Source organism: Erithacus rubecula (genome assembly GCF_903797595.1).
Source record: "Erithacus rubecula genome assembly, chromosome: 1".
In the NCBI taxonomy this organism is placed as follows: Eukaryota; Metazoa; Chordata; class Aves; order Passeriformes; family Muscicapidae; genus Erithacus; species Erithacus rubecula.
Genome location: NC_136658.1, coordinates 104932729 through 104950557, shown reverse-complemented (window position 1 = coordinate 104950557; position 17829 = coordinate 104932729). Strand labels below are relative to the sequence as shown.

Below are 17829 nucleotides of genomic sequence, written 5' to 3'. Positions count from 1 at the left end.
TTATAAGCTGTCATCATTTAATTGTAAGCAAACAGGGGCATTGCTTTTTTCTTTTTTTTATTAATAAACTTATTTTCCAAGAGCTTGTTAGACACTGAGTTAAGCAGCTTTTAACAAACATGACAACATTTTAGAAACAGTTCAAATAATTCTCCTTCTCCCGTTTGCTCAGCTTTGTTTTGCAGCAGCACAATTTTATTCATGCCACATCTACCAGTGCTTCTCTAGATGAAATAGCAAATTCCAGCAAAATGAAAAACACAACCTCCATACTTAGGGTGGGCTCCTTACACTGTCCTCTTTCATGTGCATCCCTTAGTCTCACAGGCACATTGCAGATTTTCTCTCTGCACCATGTATGAGCAGAGCAGGGAAGAAGTCCATCTGTTTTCTGATGCAGGCTCCTCACTAGGTGGGAATCCATTGTCTGTCACAGGAGGGCTTGGCCTACAGAGCTCCTGGTTTGTCTGAGTAAATGGCAGAGAATGAGAAGAAGGTATTAAGGAGAGACCTGGTATTCCTGAAATTATGCAAGCTATTAACCTCCTTGAGGTTTCATAAAATGGCCTCCAGCAAATGGTCAGAATATTTTTCTTACAGAGCAGTAGTTTTTTCAAGACAGCATGAACTTTCTTAATATCCCTTCAAAGGAGAAAAAAAAAAAAAAAAAAAAAAAAAAGAAGAAGAAGAAGAGAAGAGAGAAAATAAGATAACAGAAAATCCTAGCCATGGCTCTTGGGAGTCTTGAAAATCCATATCCATGATTGTGTAGACCCCGATAGAGGCCCCGATACATTTAGGGCCTCGTTAGCCTCAGTTATCAAAACTAAAACAAGAGGTGGTAAGGAGCGCAGCAGAAGATGGAGTTTAAAGTCGCTCGAGGACTGCGCTCCCGCCGACGGGAGTCCTCAGCCGCCTCCCCCCGCCCTCTGCTCGCCCCGCGGCGTTTGATATGGCGCGGTGAGTCAGAGGGACGAGGCTCCGCGCTCGGCCGGGCGGGGGCCGCCGCTGCTCCCGGGGCGCGGGCGGGGAGGTCGGCGGGGAGCCGAGCAGCGAGGGGAAAGGTGAACCCGGAGCCGAGCCGGGCACAAACCCATTAGTCGCACATAACTTGGGAAGACGCTTGGCCTCGCCATGACAACCGGCGGCCCGGGCTGCTCCCACGTCCCGCCGCCTCCCCCGGGAGCCCCTTTTCCGTCCTCGTTCCCGGCGCTTGGGGAATGCAGGGCTGGAGAGACGAGCCCGGTGCGGGTAACAAAAGGGAATGAAAGGACCTCTGTAGCTCACTTTACACGTCCGAGAGGCATTTTCATGCCCCGTAATGAGAAGGGATCATTCCGAGGAAGTTCAGATCAAAGGGGAGAGCGTCCCGGGCATTTGCATAATTGCCGGATTTCGGAGCACGGGCTGCAACCTGGGCACCTCACCGGGAGCTGCTCCTTGCTGGCCGCCCAGGGGCTCCGGAGAGCTCGGCACAGAGGGGTGGCTGCAAACCGTGCTCCCGCGGGGACAGAAGAGAGGCCTGCCCCGGGAACCAGATCCGGGGGCGGCCGGGCCCCGAGCGGAGTGCTGGGGCACGGCTCTGGTGCCCGACGGCAGGAAACCCTCGGGGGCTCCGAAGGGAGCGCGGCCAAGCGGTGCCCGCGTCCCCCGGGGGCCGCTGCCGTTGTGGAGGTGGTGCCGCTGGGGATCAGCTCCCTGCTCCCACTCGGCGACATCTGCGGCGCCGAGCCAGCACGCTGCCTCCCCGGCGGCTGGCGGGTGGCTCCCGGCCCGGCGGCTCGCACTGCCACCAGCGAGAGGGGATAAAGGGATTAACCGGCACGCTCGTTCGCCGGGCGGGGGTGGGGGTGGGAGGGGGCACTTAGCTCCAGCCTCCCGCTCCCCCCGACCGCCTCTCCCGGCCCCGCGGCGCTGCCCCCGGCCGGCCCCGGCAGCGGGGAGGCACCGGGCGCGCCCGCGGTGCCTCATTGTTCCCGTAACCAACCGGGGCTGCCGCCGGCGCTCGCGGTGCTCGGGGCGACGGGGTTCGCCGCTGCAGCTACCGGGAAGGGGATGCCCGGGGACACCCTTTTCAGCCATTTTAAAACAGCAAAGCTGGCGTCTCGCCGCGGGTGCCCTGTTCCCCAACCCTCTCTCTTCGGAGCTAATTCCGCGCCCGGCCGATCCTGACGGAGATGCAGGGGTTCCCCCCGCCCTGAACTCAGCACCACTCGCATACGCCCCGCACCTGCGGTCCCCGGGAGAAACTCCACCCTGCAGGGACACCGCGCTGTTTCTGAGCCCTGTCCTGGGGATGTGGCCAGTTCTGGCCGCTGCTCCCGCCCCCGTACAGCCAGCTCCCGTTCCAGCCTCAAGCCGGGATGCAGCCGGACGCTTCCCCAGCTCTGGCTTGGGCTGCTGCCAACCCCAAGCCGAGGTGCAACCTCCCCATGGGAGTCGCGGCTTCTCCCTGCACGGCCGGGCCCGGGCGGGCTGGCCGGGCGCCAGGGAGGTGAGGTTGGCCTCGGAGCTGGCTGGCGGATGGCATGTTATTGTGAAAAGCGAAAAGCGAGCGGGGAAGGCAAACAGGAGCATGGTACCGTACAGACTCGCCACGTGACCGAAATGTGTTTATCTCGCCCGGGAGAAGGCGGGCTGCCCGCGGAGGCCAACCCTGCCTTCACGGCACAGGCACAACTCCCGTGGCCACGGACGGCTCTGGGCCCTGCGAGAGACCACTTCTGTTTGCTTTTGCTGTCGCTTCGGCTCTTATCATTTGCCTTGTCATTCATCATCAACCTCTCCCAGGCTCCCTCCCCCTTGCTCCCCCCCACCTCCTCCCCCAGGGTCAGTCGGGAAAAAACTGAGAATCCATCTGAGGAGTGAGGCGCGGGAAGAAGGGTTGGATGGTGATGTGGTTGGGTGGAGGGCGGAGGGGGTTTGTGTGTGTAAAAGCAGCTGCATGCAGAACAAAGGTGCTGGAGGGTGGCTTTTGGTGCTGGAGCAGAACCTTGTAAATGGGAGATTTCCGTTCACAAGACTCCGCTTGCACAGTTTCTGTCCTGCCCTTGAACTGACAAGTGAATATCTGCATTGCAACCAGAAAGTAAATCACACCGAGCCTGGCTCGGGGAGGGCGCGCACGAAGCCTCAGTCTGTTGCTAAGTGCGAAAAAGTGGAAGATTTCAGCTTCCCAGCGCAGCCCCGCTTCTCCGATACAGCATTTACTTTGGGCGCCCAGCGAAACGCGCTCAGTGTTTATTATGGAGAGTGCCGGGGCAAGCTCGCATTTGCGTGATCAGGAGCAAGCGGAGGAGCGGCCGTGGCGCGGAATATCAAAGCGAGCCCGCCTTGGCAGGGCTCCCAGGCAGGGCTTTACTGGCACCCGCGGGATTCCGCGGGGCAGGGCGAGCGCGGCCCGGGCGGCGGCGGCTGCCGCTCCCCGCTCGCCGCCGGGCCGGGGGGGAGCCTCCCTTCGCGGGAGGCCACAACCGAACGTCCTTCCTGCCGTGGGCTCCGCGCTAACGAGGCACGGCCCTGGGCCGGGCTGGGCTCTGCGCTTCCCAGCCCCAGTCGCGGCCAGCCGCCCGGTAATCTCATTAGTGCCGTCGCGTTTGGAGAGTAAAGCGCCCGGCGTCCCCGCCCGGCCTCGGGAGAGCAGACAAAGGTCTGCGGAGCAAGGCCCCGCGGCCGTGGCCGGCCGGCCCTGTTAATGTTCAATCCGGAGCCAGAGAGCCGAGCCGCTCCGGGCCCGGGGGGCGCCGACCCCCGCCCGCCGCTGCCGGGCAGCCCAATGTAGCACGCCTGCCCGCCGGGATATTTTCTCCCTGGAAGTTATGTTAAAATAACATTTGTGTGCACGTTAATGATTTATTTATGTGGCTAATAACGCTCACATTCTCGCTGATATTTGTCTAGGCGAAAGACCAGCTGCGAAATGCCCCGCAGCTGTAGCCAGAGCTAGAACAGAGTGCCTTGGAACCAGAAATCAATGCTCCTGAAATGAACAAGTGGACAACTTATTAGGTTCAGTCACTCCACACGCCGTCCCCTGATAACGAATAGATGAAGTAGACGCCGGAGAAGGGACATGCCTGGGAAGGCCGCACATTTCTGCGCCTTCCCGGAGCGGCTGGGTAACACCCCGGGGCACAGCCAGCCGCACGGACATCCCCGGGCAGGGCAGGGGGCCGTGACACGGCACTCGCGGGCTGCCTCGGGTTAGATGGCCATAAATACAGCGAACGCCCGGGAGAACGGCTCCGGGGGTCACTGATAAAGGTGTCCGGTTTCCCTGCTCCTCCAGAGAGCACAACCGACAGGTTCAGCGAGATCACGTAGTCGTGGCTTCTCTGCCTAGAAACAGTCACGCTAATTTTGCATTTTTACCATCCACAGGGAGGAAAAATACCTGTCGTCCCGCAATGCAAATCCTTACGCAAATAGATCTGCGGGTGCACAGGGAGCTGCTGGCAGCCTGACCTGCCAGCCGAGAGTCCCTAGTCCCGAGTTTAGAGGTGCCGGCCAGCAGCGACACGCCCCGAAAGCACACGGGATCTTGAAAACTCCGAGAAAGAGCCTGCGGTTAATCTCCGAGGCCTTCATACATCCCTGGCGAGCAGCGCCCCAGCGCTAAGTGCAATTAACATAACAGACACTAAAATAGGAGAGCGGCGCTGAATTTAATTTGCAGGCTTAGAAAAAAAAAAAACCAAAAACAACAACAATAATAAAAAAAAAAACTTAGCACTTAGAGAGGTCTGTTGATGAATGCAAGAAGTGATGTGGAAGGCGGCGGAGTAGCCCTCCTGGCTCGGAGCAGGGCCGCAATCAGTTCTGTGGACCCTCTCCGGGAGCCGGGACCACCTTGGTGCGCGCAGGTTTCTAGACAGGTAAACTCCCCTGACGGAGATGCTCCCGCTGCACCGCTCCAGCACGTCTCGCCCCCGTGGCGAGCGCTCCCGTGGCGGCCAGGGCAACCGCAGCGCGACCAGGAACCTCCCTGGGCCTCCCTGCTGCCCGCCCCGACACCCACACACCGAGATCCTGCTCACTTTCCTGCCCCCGCTGCCGTAGGGAGAGGGGGATATGGATAGGGGGCAGAAGCGGCGGGGTAACCCCCTCCCCGCTTTTCCTCCCCCCCCCCTTCCCCCCGCCTCCTGCAAACTGCCGCTGAAGTTCACAAAAGAGCGAGACATAAAGAGATCGAGGTTTCCGAGAAAAGGGAGAGGCGAAAATAGCGAGGTAAAGAAAAAAAAATAAAAAAAAAAAAAAAGGAAAAAAAAATTCGTCGCAACAGAGGGGACCCACCGACCGGTTGGGAAGCTGGTGGTATCCGGCCGGGGGAGAGGGGGGAAGGAAGGAGCAAAGAGGGCTTTAAAAAACTGAAGGCAAAAGCTGTTGGGGAGGAAGTGTAAACCGAGAGGGAGGCTGGGGGAGGGGAGAGAGCGCCATCTTTTCATGTCACAGTCACAGAGACAGCGCTGGGCTCGGCCACAGTGTCTCGGTTTCTTTTTAACAGCGGAAAACGTGCGATTAGCAGGCAGACGGGCGGAGACTACCAGCCCTGCGCGCACACACAGCCCGCAGCTCTGTCTCCGCGCCGTGTAATCCCAGCGCTCAGCCCTTCTGCACCCCCTCATTAAAAACCCGGAGATTTCCTCCTCCTCCTCCGCTCTCCGAGGAAAACAACGCCTGCCATCGCCTGAACCCTGGCAGCGCCGCCCGCCCCGCACCGTCCGCCCGAGGCCGCCCAGGGGCCCCGCGCTCCCCGGCGCCCTGCACAGCGAGCGGCGCGGTCCCCGGCACTCGGCCCCTGCTTCCTCTCGGAAGGGTGATTCTCGCCCCCCCATCTCAAAGGGCCGCCCCCGATGGGACGCACAGAGGGGGGCTGGGGGGAAAGCTGGCTACAGTCCCCTCTGCCCCCCGGTACCCGTCCCCAGGGGCTGCTGCTCCCCCGCTGCCAGGGCGGCTGCTCGTTCCCCCCCCGCGCCCTCCCTTTATCCATCCCGAGGGCGAGGGTGGGGTGCGCCGAGCCGGAGCTCCCCGCACTGGGGCCGGCGGCGGGGAGCAGCGCCGAGATCGCCCGGGAGCCGACGATCCCGCGGTGGAGCCGGGCACCGCCGCCCACGGCCCCATGAACAGCGCTTTATTCCGCAGCGCTCAAACCCCTCATTGTGTTTGGCAGAATCACCTGCCTCCTCCGGAGCCGAGCGATTAATTTAATGCGATACAGAGTGCGCTCCCTCCCGGCCCCTCCTCAGCGGGGAGATCTCCGCTGGGCGCTCCGCGCCGCGGAGGAGGGGCACAGCACAGCACAGCACGGCACGGCACGGCAAAGCAAAGCGGGCTGGCATCCTCCGAGCACCGGCTCTCCCGGCGGCGCCCGGAGAAACATTCCCCGCCCGGTAGCGGTGGAGCAGCAGCTCCAATCGGAGTCGCACACAAGCATCCGCCGCGCAGACCTGCTCGGTGCCCGGGGGGGCTGCGAGGCGGGCGGGGGCCGAGCCGTGCCTGGCCAGAGGATTTGATGGGTCGTTGGCTGCGCCTGGGGAAAGGCGGGCGGGGTGGGGGCGGTTGGCTGCGCCTAGCGATGGGGGATTTGAGAGGGAAGGGGAGGGGGGCTGAGCTCGGTGGAGGGGGTGCTGACTGCCGCGACTGCTGGGGACGGCGGCTGTTATTATTGTTATTACTGTTATTGTTATTTTTAGGGGGCGGCGGTGGTGGGAGCGGGGGGGTGGGGCGGTCCGCGCTAGGCGGGGGGCGACGTGGTAGGGGGGCCGCCGGCTGCGCCCGCGGAAGGGGCATGAGGTGAGGGCGGTGGGAGGGAGAAGCGTCTCCTCTGTTTCTAATAAAGGAAACGACTTTTATTGAACGATAAATGCAGGGGAACGAAAGTCGTGTGGGTGCGCCTGGTGGGGGCGATTGATTTGGCAGGGGAGGGGTGGCGGCTGCCCGTGCCGGCGCGGGCTGTTTGGGGCGGGAGGGGCCGGCTGGCCTCGGCTGCTCCTGCCCCGGAGGGATCGCGGGGAGGGGGCGTTGGCCGCCCCTCTGGAAGGGGACGAGAGCTGCCCCTGTTGGTGGGGGGTTGAAGCTGGGGAGTGCGGGATGCTCGCGGTGGGGGGTCCGGCCATGGGGTGGTGCCGCCTGCCCCTCTCGGGTAGGGGGGGCTGAGGGGGAGGTGTCGGCTGCGCCTTGCCAGTTGGGATTTGATAGGGGCGGTAGGAGACACGTCTCCTGTTTCTAATAAAGGAATCGGCTTTTATTGAAGGATAAATGCAGAGAACCAAAGTCGTGTGGGCTGCAGCCGCCGAGCTTCGTTAGCTGCCGATGTGACTGTGAAGATAAAACGCTCCACAATAACTCGAGCGCGAACAGCGCCGAGGATGGGGACGCGCATTCCCCGATGGCCTTGGCCTTCGGCCCCCTCAGCCCCGGCCCCCTCGGCCTCGGCCCAGCGGAGGAAGGTGCCCGGGGAGTCTCAGACCGTGTTAACGGCTCCGCCTTGGGACTTTGCCAAGTTTCTCTGACTTAGGGGAACTCTGGGGATGAGTAATCGCGCCAGGCTAGGGTTTGGGAGGGAGTTTTTTTCGCTCGCTCGCTCGCTTTCTCGCTCTCTTCTTTTTTCCCCTTGTCATCAGCTGCTGACCCACTCACTCCGAGAGCACGGCACCGACGGGTTTCTGAGAACGGCGGCAGAAGGAGATCGGGGTTGTGGCGAGTCAGGGGAATCCCCCCACCTTCTTGGCTCTTCGCCGAGCCACCCCTGCTCCGCTCCGGCCCGGGGCGCGTTGGGGCAGCGCGGGGTCGCTGCTATCACATTTCTCGTGCATGCCCTCCATGTGTCTTTTGCCGGGAGACGGGGGAAAGACACACAGCCCCACGCCACACACCCGGCGCTGCCTCGCGTGGAGGCCTCTGTGGAGGTTTCCCAGGGCGGCGAGGACACGGCACTGCCGCGCCTTGCCCTCGGGAAGGTGTCGGGAAGCCTTTTCTATTCGACACGTCGATTTATCGCGGGTGGAGACTGCGCAAGGAAGGAAGGGGGAAACTCCGGGCCCAGGGGGAGGCCCCTGGGGACTGGGAAGCAGCGCGTAACCCCGGCCGCGGTCGGCGCGCCGGGCCGGGCCGGACCAGCGCCCGCATCCTACCCGCGGGCCTTGCCCGGTGCCGCGGAGGGCAGGGTGTACACCGGGCATCCCGCCCGCACACGGCCTCCGCTGTGCCTGCCGGGCCGCGGGGCGCGGGAGGGGCGAGAGGCTCAGAACCAGAGCCCACTCGACGCCCAGCACGGCCGCCGAAAGAGGATCCTGCAGCTCGGCTGGGGACAGGTCCGGGTGGGGGAGTGTCGCCGTCGGGGGTGCTGCAGCGAAACGAACCGGGAAAGGCAGGCTGGCTCTCGCTTTGCCTCACCCGCCACAGCCCCTGGGGCTGGCGCGGGGCTTTCCCTTTAGCAGGGCTCTGCCCACTCCACGGGCAGCGAGGGGCCGGGTCCCCCGCCTGCCACCGCGACGGCGAGCGGGCACGGCCGGGGAGCGGCGGGGAGCCGCTAATCTCGGCGCCTGACAGGTTTCGGTCCTCTGATTACCTGTGTGATTTGGCTTCCGAGAGGCGCTCTATGAAGCGGCTGCTGCCCTTGTTTGGGTTCCGTAATGGCGGGGGGGGGCGCGGGGGAACGACGCTCTAGAGAGATGAAGTGAGGACGGGGTTTTAAATGGCACTTCTGAACGGAAAATACTTTTATTTTCCCTTGGATTTTTGAAGCTGTTTTCGAAATGAACATTTTCTGAGATAAGAGGTGACCGATCAGAATCGCTGGGGGGAGGTTGTAAGCAGACGTTTTGCCCCAGCTTACTGTTATCTTATCTTTCACACTTGCAGGGCGAAAAAGTGGCTTATCTTTATACCCACCCCCCTCTCGCCTTAATTGCTAAAAACACTGTGAAGTGTTAAGTACAGGACCAAAGAATCTCTCCGCGTGTCTGCCATGCGAGTGAAGGGGCGGAGGAGGGGGTAGCCGAATTTAAAAATTAGGGGCTTTTCTCTGGAAAGGTACACACAAGTACGCACCGAGAGCCCCTCCCTGCCCTCGCTCTGCTGCTGCTTTGATGTTGCAGGCTCTCATTCCGTATGTATGCACCCCGACGAGCCATCCGCCGCTGCCGGGCTTCCAGCCGGGGCGCAAATCCCGCTCGGCACGCCGGCGAGCCCGGGGGCCGCGCCGCGGGGCGCGGGCGCGGAGGGCGGCGGAGGCCTCCGCTGTCACCTCTGGGGCGGAGTGAATAACCCCAGTGTTTATGAACGCGGGCTCGGAATTGGTATTCAGCGCCGAGCCACCGTCTCCTCGCTTTCTCTCCCCACCCCCTTCGAAACAAAACACAACACAAAAACAAAACCAGAAGGAGGACGGAGGTGATTCATCGACTGTATCCAATTATTAACATACAAGCTGTAGTCTGCACAAACACACCTTCAAACCATGGCGGTTCCCCCGGCCGCCGTATTATGTTTAAACTCTGGAGCATGGTGGCTTCTGTTCCTCCGCCAAGTCACCGCTCGCTGCCGCTCCTCCCGAGGCCGCCCAGAGACGGGGATGGGCCGCAGCCCGCGCCTCCCGGGGCTCAGGGACCCCACCGGGAAAAGGGGTTGTAGCCTCCAGCTCCCGCGCATCGCCTTCAAAGGCGAAGACTCAACCTCGTCCGCGTCGCTTTCCGCCGGGCCGGGGTTTTGTCTGGCTCCCGTTCCTGTTGGCCCCCCGAGCCCTTCACGCCGCCCTCCCGCCGAGCTGCACCGCTGCCCCCCCGCTGGGCTGGGGGGAGGCGAGGAGAGCGACAACCTCGCCGGCGCTATTTTTACTCCTCTCCAGACTTGTGCGGCGCACGCCCCCTCCCCTGCAGGGCCTTGCCTAGCGGCTGCATCTCTGCGCTCTCAGGAGCGGCCGGGGCCGTCCGCCTTTCACCTCCGCCGGCCCCAGCGCCGGCACGGCCCGGCCCCCGCGCCCGGGGCAGCGCCCGCGGCGGCCCCGGGGGACAGCGCGGGGGCGGGGGACACGCACACGGCCGCGCCGCAAGCACACAAAATGGCCGTGGTATGCAAGTGGGAGAGGTGGAGGGGGCAGTTCGCAGCCAGCCTGCCCTCCACTTGCAGCTGGGCTGCCGTTCCCCTTCCGCAAACCGGGTCCCGGGCCGCGAATCCAACCCTGGTGGGCTCGGCGCTGCGAGCTCTGAGCGCTTTCCCCGGCCGCGGCGCGGCAGGCCGGGTCCCCGGCGGGGGGCAGGCCGGTAGTGCGAGTGTTGGCCTGCCTGTCCCTGATGGGCTGTCCGCTCCGGGGAGCGCAGCACTGCGGGCATCCGCTGTTTCCTGGAGCGGGCAAAGGGTGCGGAGCGAAGCAAACGGAGCGATTTGTCAATCGCCTTTGTAAGAAAGATACTAGCGCTTAGTCCATGAACCGAGCGCTTTTCGGGCTCTTCTTGGGAGACGGATAGAAAATTATGGCTACTCCTGTCAACGGAGTAGCCCTGACCTACGAAGTAAAATTATGTTACTTTTGCTATGCAAAACCCTTTGATTGCACGGGGAGTTTGCATGGCGGTGTAACAATATGCTGACGCCGTGTCAGGTCTGAAAGCGCTGCAGACCCTGTATAACGCCAATTGAGGCTTGTCTTGTTTTGTTATTCAGATTTCTACACTTCCATTAAAAACAGCCTTACAATAACCAATGATAAAGGTCTGATTTAAGACACACTGAAGCAGGGCAATTCAGAGCTTAGGACAGTGATCTGTTATTTATAGGCTTTTCCTAGCACTCATCACTAGGCTGTCTGAGCACCTCGCTCGCATTAATTCATTTTACCTTCGCAGCGCCTATCTCCCCTCTGTCTCATTTCCCGTGCTCAAAGGACTCGCATGCTCCCGTTGCCGTTTGGCGAGCAGGGGACCGGGCCGTGGAGAGGCAGGGGCCTGGCCTCGCCACTCCTGAGGTTTAACCCCCAACTTTCTGAGGTGCGCGGGCCAGGGCAGCGGGGAAGCTTCCAATTAGAGGCGGCGCTGGAGGTAAATGAGAGCCGGCATAAAGCCATCCCACTTGGAAGCCTCCTGCGAGAAGCCTATTCTGCCATTAACAATGGATTTGTCTTTACGAGGAGGTTAAGTACTTAGCATTATCGGAGCAGCCGTTTTTGCGAGCGCATCCTCGCCCGGCTCCTCGGCGGCCGCAACAGCAGCGACAGCGCGGAGCCCCCCTCCCCTCCCGGGGAGAGAGCAGTGTGCAGCGGCCTGACCCGGGGGTCAGCTCCCTCCGGGGCGTGGGGGGAAGGGGGGGGGAGGCCGCCCGGTAATCCGCAAGGCAAGAGCATGCTTTGAATTTTGCGGGGTTAGCTCGGCGGTGCCGCCGGAGCCGCGCTGGGGAAGGCGGCGGGGCGCGCAGCCGGCCGGGGCAGGCCGCGGGAGGAGCGAACTGAAGCCCCAATGTCTTCGCCGGGAGCCGCCAGCCTCCCGCTGCAAAGTTCGGGGACCCAGGGAACAAAAAAGGCACAGAGGCGAACAAGCGCGGGTCTGTTCCTCCCCGCCACGAAGGAAGCTGCTCTCACAAAGAAAGTTTACGGTTAAAAATAAATGCGGAGCAAGTTTACCCCAAGATAACTTAAAGTCATTAGTGAAAAACAAAAAAACAACCACCCCTGCCCCAAGTGTCCAGCCCCACGCCGTAGGCACACACTTGTGATCCGGACTTCGCAGCTAGGGGGAAGGGAAGCGGGTGACTTTTGTGATGCAAGTGCGGGCCGCCGGCACCGCAGATCCAGACCTGTGGGGAGAGACAAAGCCCAGATCAATGAAGCCGGGAAGCCGCGGCTGCGGCCACCTCGCCAGGAAACGCGCTAGTTCTGCTTTCATATCGAAAGAAGCAATTTTAATGAGGTTTTCCTGGGAAAGGGGGAAAAAAAATATCCAACAGAGGCCTTCCCTCCAGCTGTGTGCCTGTAACTCACGTGTGTTCAGTCTAATAACTTTTAATGTCTAGCCCTAAAACATCTTTATAAAAAATAGCTTTACAGCGTAATAGGCCAGGTGTCTTTCTGCTTGTTATTGGAGATTAAAAAAATATGTGGGAGTCTTTTCAGATGCGCGGCCCGCCGCGCCGGGATCAAGCCCGGCCGCTTCTCGGGGCAGTGCTCCCAGTCAGCCAGCACGGTGGGACCACAGCCCCGTGCTCGGCGGCTTTCAGGGCTCCCCTGCGAGGAAGCTGAGCGGTACGGCTGCCGTTTCGGGTTTCTGATGGTGAATATTTCACTTCTGCTTTGAGACGGGCGAGTTTTTTAAAAGACACAGTGAAACTCCAAAGCCCGTGGTGGCAGTTTCATGAAATGCCAACCCTCTGGCCATGACCCGGCTGCGTGTGTGTATGTGTGGGTCGTGTGTGCTTTTCTCTGGACTCTGTGTCCTTTTCCCTGGTATTGGGCGACCCCCACTTTTTTTTTTTTCCTCTATTTTTTTTTCTTTCTTTCTTTCCCAGATGTACTGTGTCTTCTCTATTAAAAGCTTCTGGATTTGGGAGGGGGCAGCTTTAGTAGGGACAACTTTGGAGAACTCATTTTTGCACCTTCACAGAAGCAGCGGCGCAGAACAGGCAGGCAACCCGGGCCGTCCTACTCTGGCATTGAATTCCTATCGCCCTGCTTGCTGCTCCGGCGCCCTCGGTGAAGGAAGCTTTTGCAGCTCATAGCGTCTCTGCAGCCTTTTCGCGCAGGGTCCTGAACGAGGCGATTAAGAATCCCCCCCGGGGCAAACTGTCCGCGTTAATCGCCTGGCGTTTGGCTGGCAGTCGCTCCCACACGGAGCGGCGGCGAGAAGGGCTCGATGCGGCGCCGGCGGCGCTGAGGTGGCAGAACTCCCGCTTCCCCGGGAAGGCGCCGGGAGGTGCGGGGGAGCAGCGGGGCCGAGAGCCCGCCTGGCCCTGAGACCAGGGCCGCCCCGGGAGCTTCCCCGCCGCGGACTCTGCGGGACCAAACCTGGGAGTATCAGCGGGGATGGGCGTTATGAACGTGAAATTTACGAGTCGAGCTCGCCGAGCCAAAAGTTGCCTTGCCAAAGTAAATAGATGCAGCCGATAACTACCAACCCGGAGATTAAAGGGCTCCACGATCCGGGCAGAAATCTTAAAGCAGCCGTAGAAATGCCAGCGAGGGAAACGGCGCTTCAGTCGTGACCCCACCCCGGGTTGCCACACTGCTCACACCGAGTAAAGAGCGCGTTAAGGGCTGCCAAAGCCGGATCAGGCGAAAACGCGCTTTAATAAGGTCCCCCTCGGCCCCCCCCGCCCCCCGCAATGCAGACGTTGACAAACGAGTGGCTTTTTTTCCTATCCCGATTCAGCGCTCGGAGAAACGGACCGGGGCGGAAACGCGGAAATCAGCGCGGCCGAGCCGCGGACCGCGCGAAGTTGGGGGCGGCGGGTGGGACCAGAAAGGGGCCCCGGGGTCGGGGGGGCGACACACCCCCCTCCGCGAGTGTGAGACGCTGCGGCCGAAAGGGTCCGCTCGTGGCGTGAACCCTACGGGGGGTTACGACAGCTGCGAGCCCTCGGCAGGTCCGGGGGGAGCTGGGATGCCTTTGTGGGACGGGGGGAACCCGGAGCCGGCGGGTGTGACTGGGGGCGCGGGCTGCATCGTCGGGGGTGTTCCAGGCGCCACTGGGAATCACGGGGGGAAGCGGGATGGGGGACCGGGGATGCCCGGCGGAGGGGCCGGGGGTTAGCGGGGTGTCGGGGGGTGGCAGCGCGGCGCGACCCGCCGCGGAGGCTCGTAGCGATGTCTGGCAGCGCCGCCGCCGCCGGGGTTTTGACAGCTTGGCGGAGCGGAGTGAACGGAGCTTTATGGTAATTGCGGTTCTCCACTGGCCTTCTGGGTAGCGAGAGAGGGGAGTATTGGCGGGGCGGGGGGGGAACGGCTTTCCCCTCCTGCCTGCTGGGGAGCGCGGGAGCGCGGAGTCCCCCCCCGGGGCGCCGCAGCTTGGCAGCGACCTGTGCCAGCCGGGGGGAGCGGGCGAGGCGAGGGGCTGGCGGCGCGGCGAGGGGGGCAAATCAATTAGTCAGGGCAAGGGGGGGGAGCGGGCGAGCGGCCGGGCGAGCCCTGCCTGAGCAGGGAAACGCAGCCAGGGGAGGGGGAAACTTGCTGAGGGAAAAAGCGGTGGCGGCGCTGCTGCCGCTGCTGCTGCTGGCGGCGGCTCCCTCGGTGCAGCGCCTGCCCGGGGGGAGGGGAAGGGAGGGGAGGCGACGGCTGGAGGAGGAGGAGGAGGAGGAGGAGGGAGAGAGGGAGGGGGGATGCGAGGGGAGCGCAGCGTGCAGCAGACGGAGCCCGGTCTCCCAGCGGCAAGGTGAGGAAGAGCGGCTTTCCCGGCGGACTAAAGAGGGAAGGGGGGGGAGAGGAAGAAAAAGAGAGAGAGAGAGAGGAGGAGAAGAGGAGGAGGAGGAGAATTAAATCCCCAGCCACACACACACAAAGCCGCGGCGGCCAGGGCACGGGAGACGGCGGCGCGGGCGAGATGTGGGGAGCGCCGCGCTCGCCAGCGCAGGAACTTCGCCCGGAGCAAGCCAGCAACATGGCGCTGCCAAACCAGAGCCGGCAGCCGGAATGAGCATCGCGGGCTGCCGCTCCCACTCCCGCTGCTGAGCCGAGCCGAGGAGCAAAGCCCTTCCCGCGGGCACCTGCCCCGTCGGCACGGAGGGCGGCCACGCTCCTGCTCCCTGAGTCCCGCAGCTCCCTGGTCTTTCCGCGCCCCTTCTCTGACCCGCCCGCGCTGGGGCAAGCCGCGACACAGGCACCCACGGAGAGGGGGAGTAGGATCGTGAAACTTTTCTCGCCTCTTCCACCCACCCCCGACGGGGCTGCCCTTCAGGGAGAGCAGCAGGGCCAGGCGACGGTGTGGGGACCCGCGTCTCGGACCGCGCACGCCGCAGCCCCGCGGCGCGGCAGGAAGGTCAGTGTTCCGCTCCGCGAACAGCTCCCGTGCGGAAGCGCCGCCGCCGAGTCCCGGCGGTCGCGGGGCTCCCCTCGGCCGGCCGCGGGGAACGCAGAGCGGCGGCGCCGCACAAAGTTACGGCGCGGGGCAGCGGGGCGCGGGCGGGACTGGCGGGCAGGCGGCGGCGGGAGCAGGAGGGTCTAGCGGAGCGCCTCCGGGGTTGCGGTGTCGGAGAGGGGAAGTTTGGAGGCAGTTGCTTGTGAAGATGCCTGTTTGGGGCAGCGGAGGCGGGGGGGAAGCACCCGATCGCGTTGCCGGCTCCGGTGCGCCCGTGTGGGGAGTGGTGGCGGTGTTCGCGTCGTCTCGCACTTTGTGATTGGGAAGGCGCCGGAGCAGCGGCGTTACGGGGGCTCCCGTGGGACGGGGCGAGCAAAGAGCGGCGCTGCCGGCTCGCGGAGCGGGCAGAGCTCCCGCGCCGGGCGGGCCGGGCTTCGCCGCGCTCCCCGCCGAGGGCAACGCGCGGTCCGGCGGCGGCGGGCAGGTGAGCGGCGGGGAGAGCCCGCTGCCGGCTGCCTTTGCCCCGCCGGGAGGACCCGCTGCCCGCCGCCTTCTCCCCGCCGGGAGAGCCCAAGGCGCTGCTCCCCCCTGTCCCTCCGCCCCGGCGGGGCGGGCGCCCCGGCGCACGTGGGACGGGGCTTTCCCGTGCACGGAGCTGTGCTGGCGTGAGGTCCGGCGTGACACGGAAGTTTAGTCAGCCCAAAAATATAGTTTGGAGTTGGGAGAGCGGGCCGGAGGAGGGCTGAGGGCTTGCCATCAATGGGCCGGCCGGAGGGGGACGGCCAGGCGGGGAGGCTGCGGAGGCTGCTTTGTGAAGCCAGGGCCAAGTGGGGCGGCTCTGCGCAGCATATGAGGCATTCATTTGATGTTCGCGGAGCGAGTCCGGGGGCGAGGGCTGCGGAGCGTTCACGTTCCTCTTTCTTTCTCGATGTGTGTATGTTGGGTGGTTTTTTTTCTTCTTCTTCTTCTTTCTTTCCCTTTCCTCCTTCCTCCCTCCCTCTCGTTTCCGCGATGTCTGTCGAATCCCGGGTTTGGTGATCGCGGAGGGGGCGAGGGAAAGGCGAAGAGCACCTCCCCCATCTACCCCGACAAGAAAAAAAACCCGCGACCATAGCGGTATAAAACTGACAAAGTGTGGGGACTGACTTTAATGGTATCGCCTCGGAGCTCCTCGCAGCATTAATTCCCACTAATGAATCTTTTCCAGAAACTCTGTTCATTGCTTTCATCTGCTCTTTAGAGCCCGCAGCTTTTGTATTCGTGTTTGCATTAAAAAGGGGGGGGGGGGGGAGCCCAACCCGCACCACGTAGCCAAGCCCGGATTTTCCAAAGGTTTCTATTAACTTTTTTTTCTCCGCCCCCTCCCCGTGGCCCTGCCGCGGGGGGCGGCCGGGAAGAGTAATGCCCCGCCAGAGCCGCTTGGGAACAAAGCTGGGGGCGAGAGCGGGCGGGCGGTGCGGGGTCTGGGTCCCCCGGGCAGCTCCCGCACCCCCCGCCGGTGACTCCGCCGCCCCCGGGTCACCGCGGCCCGCGCTCCCCCCGCTGCCCGCCGAGCCCGGCGTTCCGCTGCCTCCGGCCGCCGCTCTCTCCGACTTTCGTCCCCGAGGTGTTGAGGCTTGCCTGTCTGTCTGGAGCCCGGTGCTGTCGCCCTTGCGACACACCGATTCATTTCCTTTCGTTTCTGCTGTTGGAGCCGCTGGGTGGGTTTTTTTTTTGTTTTTTTTTTTTTTTTTTTTTTTCTTCCCTTCCCGAGAGGTAGCCAGCGCAGCGCTCACCCTAATTGCTTTTAGGAGGATTAGGAGCAAATTCCTCCCCCGGCCCCCCCTTTCCCTCCCCGCCCCCCCCGCCGGGTTGCCTTCGCGCGCCGGGGTTGCAGTTTATCCCTGGTGCAGTTCTTTGAATTGCTGTCACAAATAGGTGACTCAGAGTTAATTAGGAAGTATGCACCGGATCAATGGGCTGCACAGCTCATTAGTTATTCCCCAGCCTTTTGCAGCGTTGGACCTCCGGCTCCTCGCCCCGTATACCTCTTTAATACGGAACCTGGAGGGCTGGCTAGGACCCGGGAGTACTTCGGGTGAGGGGGGCCGGGTGCGAAGGGGCGTGATGAATACGGATATTGAAGCATCCAGGTTGAGAGGTTGCATATGGACAAGTGACCGGGAACCCCTATTGCTCCCCCCATTCGAACCTGCTTCACGCACGGGCGTGGTGGGACTGAGATCGGAGGGACGAGCCCGGAATGTTACCAAAAACAAACAGGGGGAAAAAAAAAGTATTGTGTTTATTGGAGCGTACGTTGAGAGAGCAGACAAAATCTCATTTGTCAGGCATGAAGGTGGGCTGTGTGGAAGGCTATAAATATACCGGGGAGGATTGTATCGCGGTCACTTTTATATTCTTCGCCATTTCTAAGGTGAGTGGCGGAGGCTGAGGGACCGGGCATGGGCTTCTCCTGGTATTGTTTGTCCGTCTGTGATAGATCGGTCTAGACAGCCGCTCAGGCTCCCTGCGAGCTCAGGAACCGGAGCCTGAAAGGGAGAGTGGGGGAGACGGAGAGGAAAAGGTCACCGCGATATTTTTTCTTTTTTTTTTTTCCCTCCCTCTTTTCTCCTTCCCTTTTTTTTTTTTTTTTTTTTTTTTTTTTTTTGTGTGTGTGTGTGTGTGGTAGTGGTGATGGTTGTTAACCCTTCACGCCAGAAGGGATCGGGGCTGGCTGTCTCGGCCTCGAAAGATGCGGCAGCACAGCAGCGATCGCAGGGATGATGTCGGAGCAGGCGGGACGGGGTAGCGCGCCTCCGGGCCCTGGCGCTGCCCCGTCCATCTAATGGCT

At 62.3% G+C, this 17829-nt stretch overlaps 1 protein-coding gene across 8 annotated transcripts in view; it reads left to right on the top strand.

The window, feature by feature from the left end:
- The window catches only part of BCOR (BCL6 corepressor), an 81731-nt gene that overhangs the window by 8839 nt on the left and 55063 nt on the right, over positions 1-17829 (top strand). For 2 of the 8 annotated variants that reach the window (XM_079325365.1, XM_079325360.1), the window contains exon 1: positions 14288-14354. The exons of 1 other annotated variant lie outside the window; for it this stretch is intronic. The gene's annotated coding sequence lies outside the window, so the exon portion shown is untranslated. Of the gene's footprint in view, positions 1-13200; positions 13222-14287; positions 14958-17829 lie in introns of those variants that run through there. 5 more of the 8 variants (XM_079325366.1, XM_079325358.1, XM_079325364.1 and 2 more) reach the window with 3 other exon arrangements.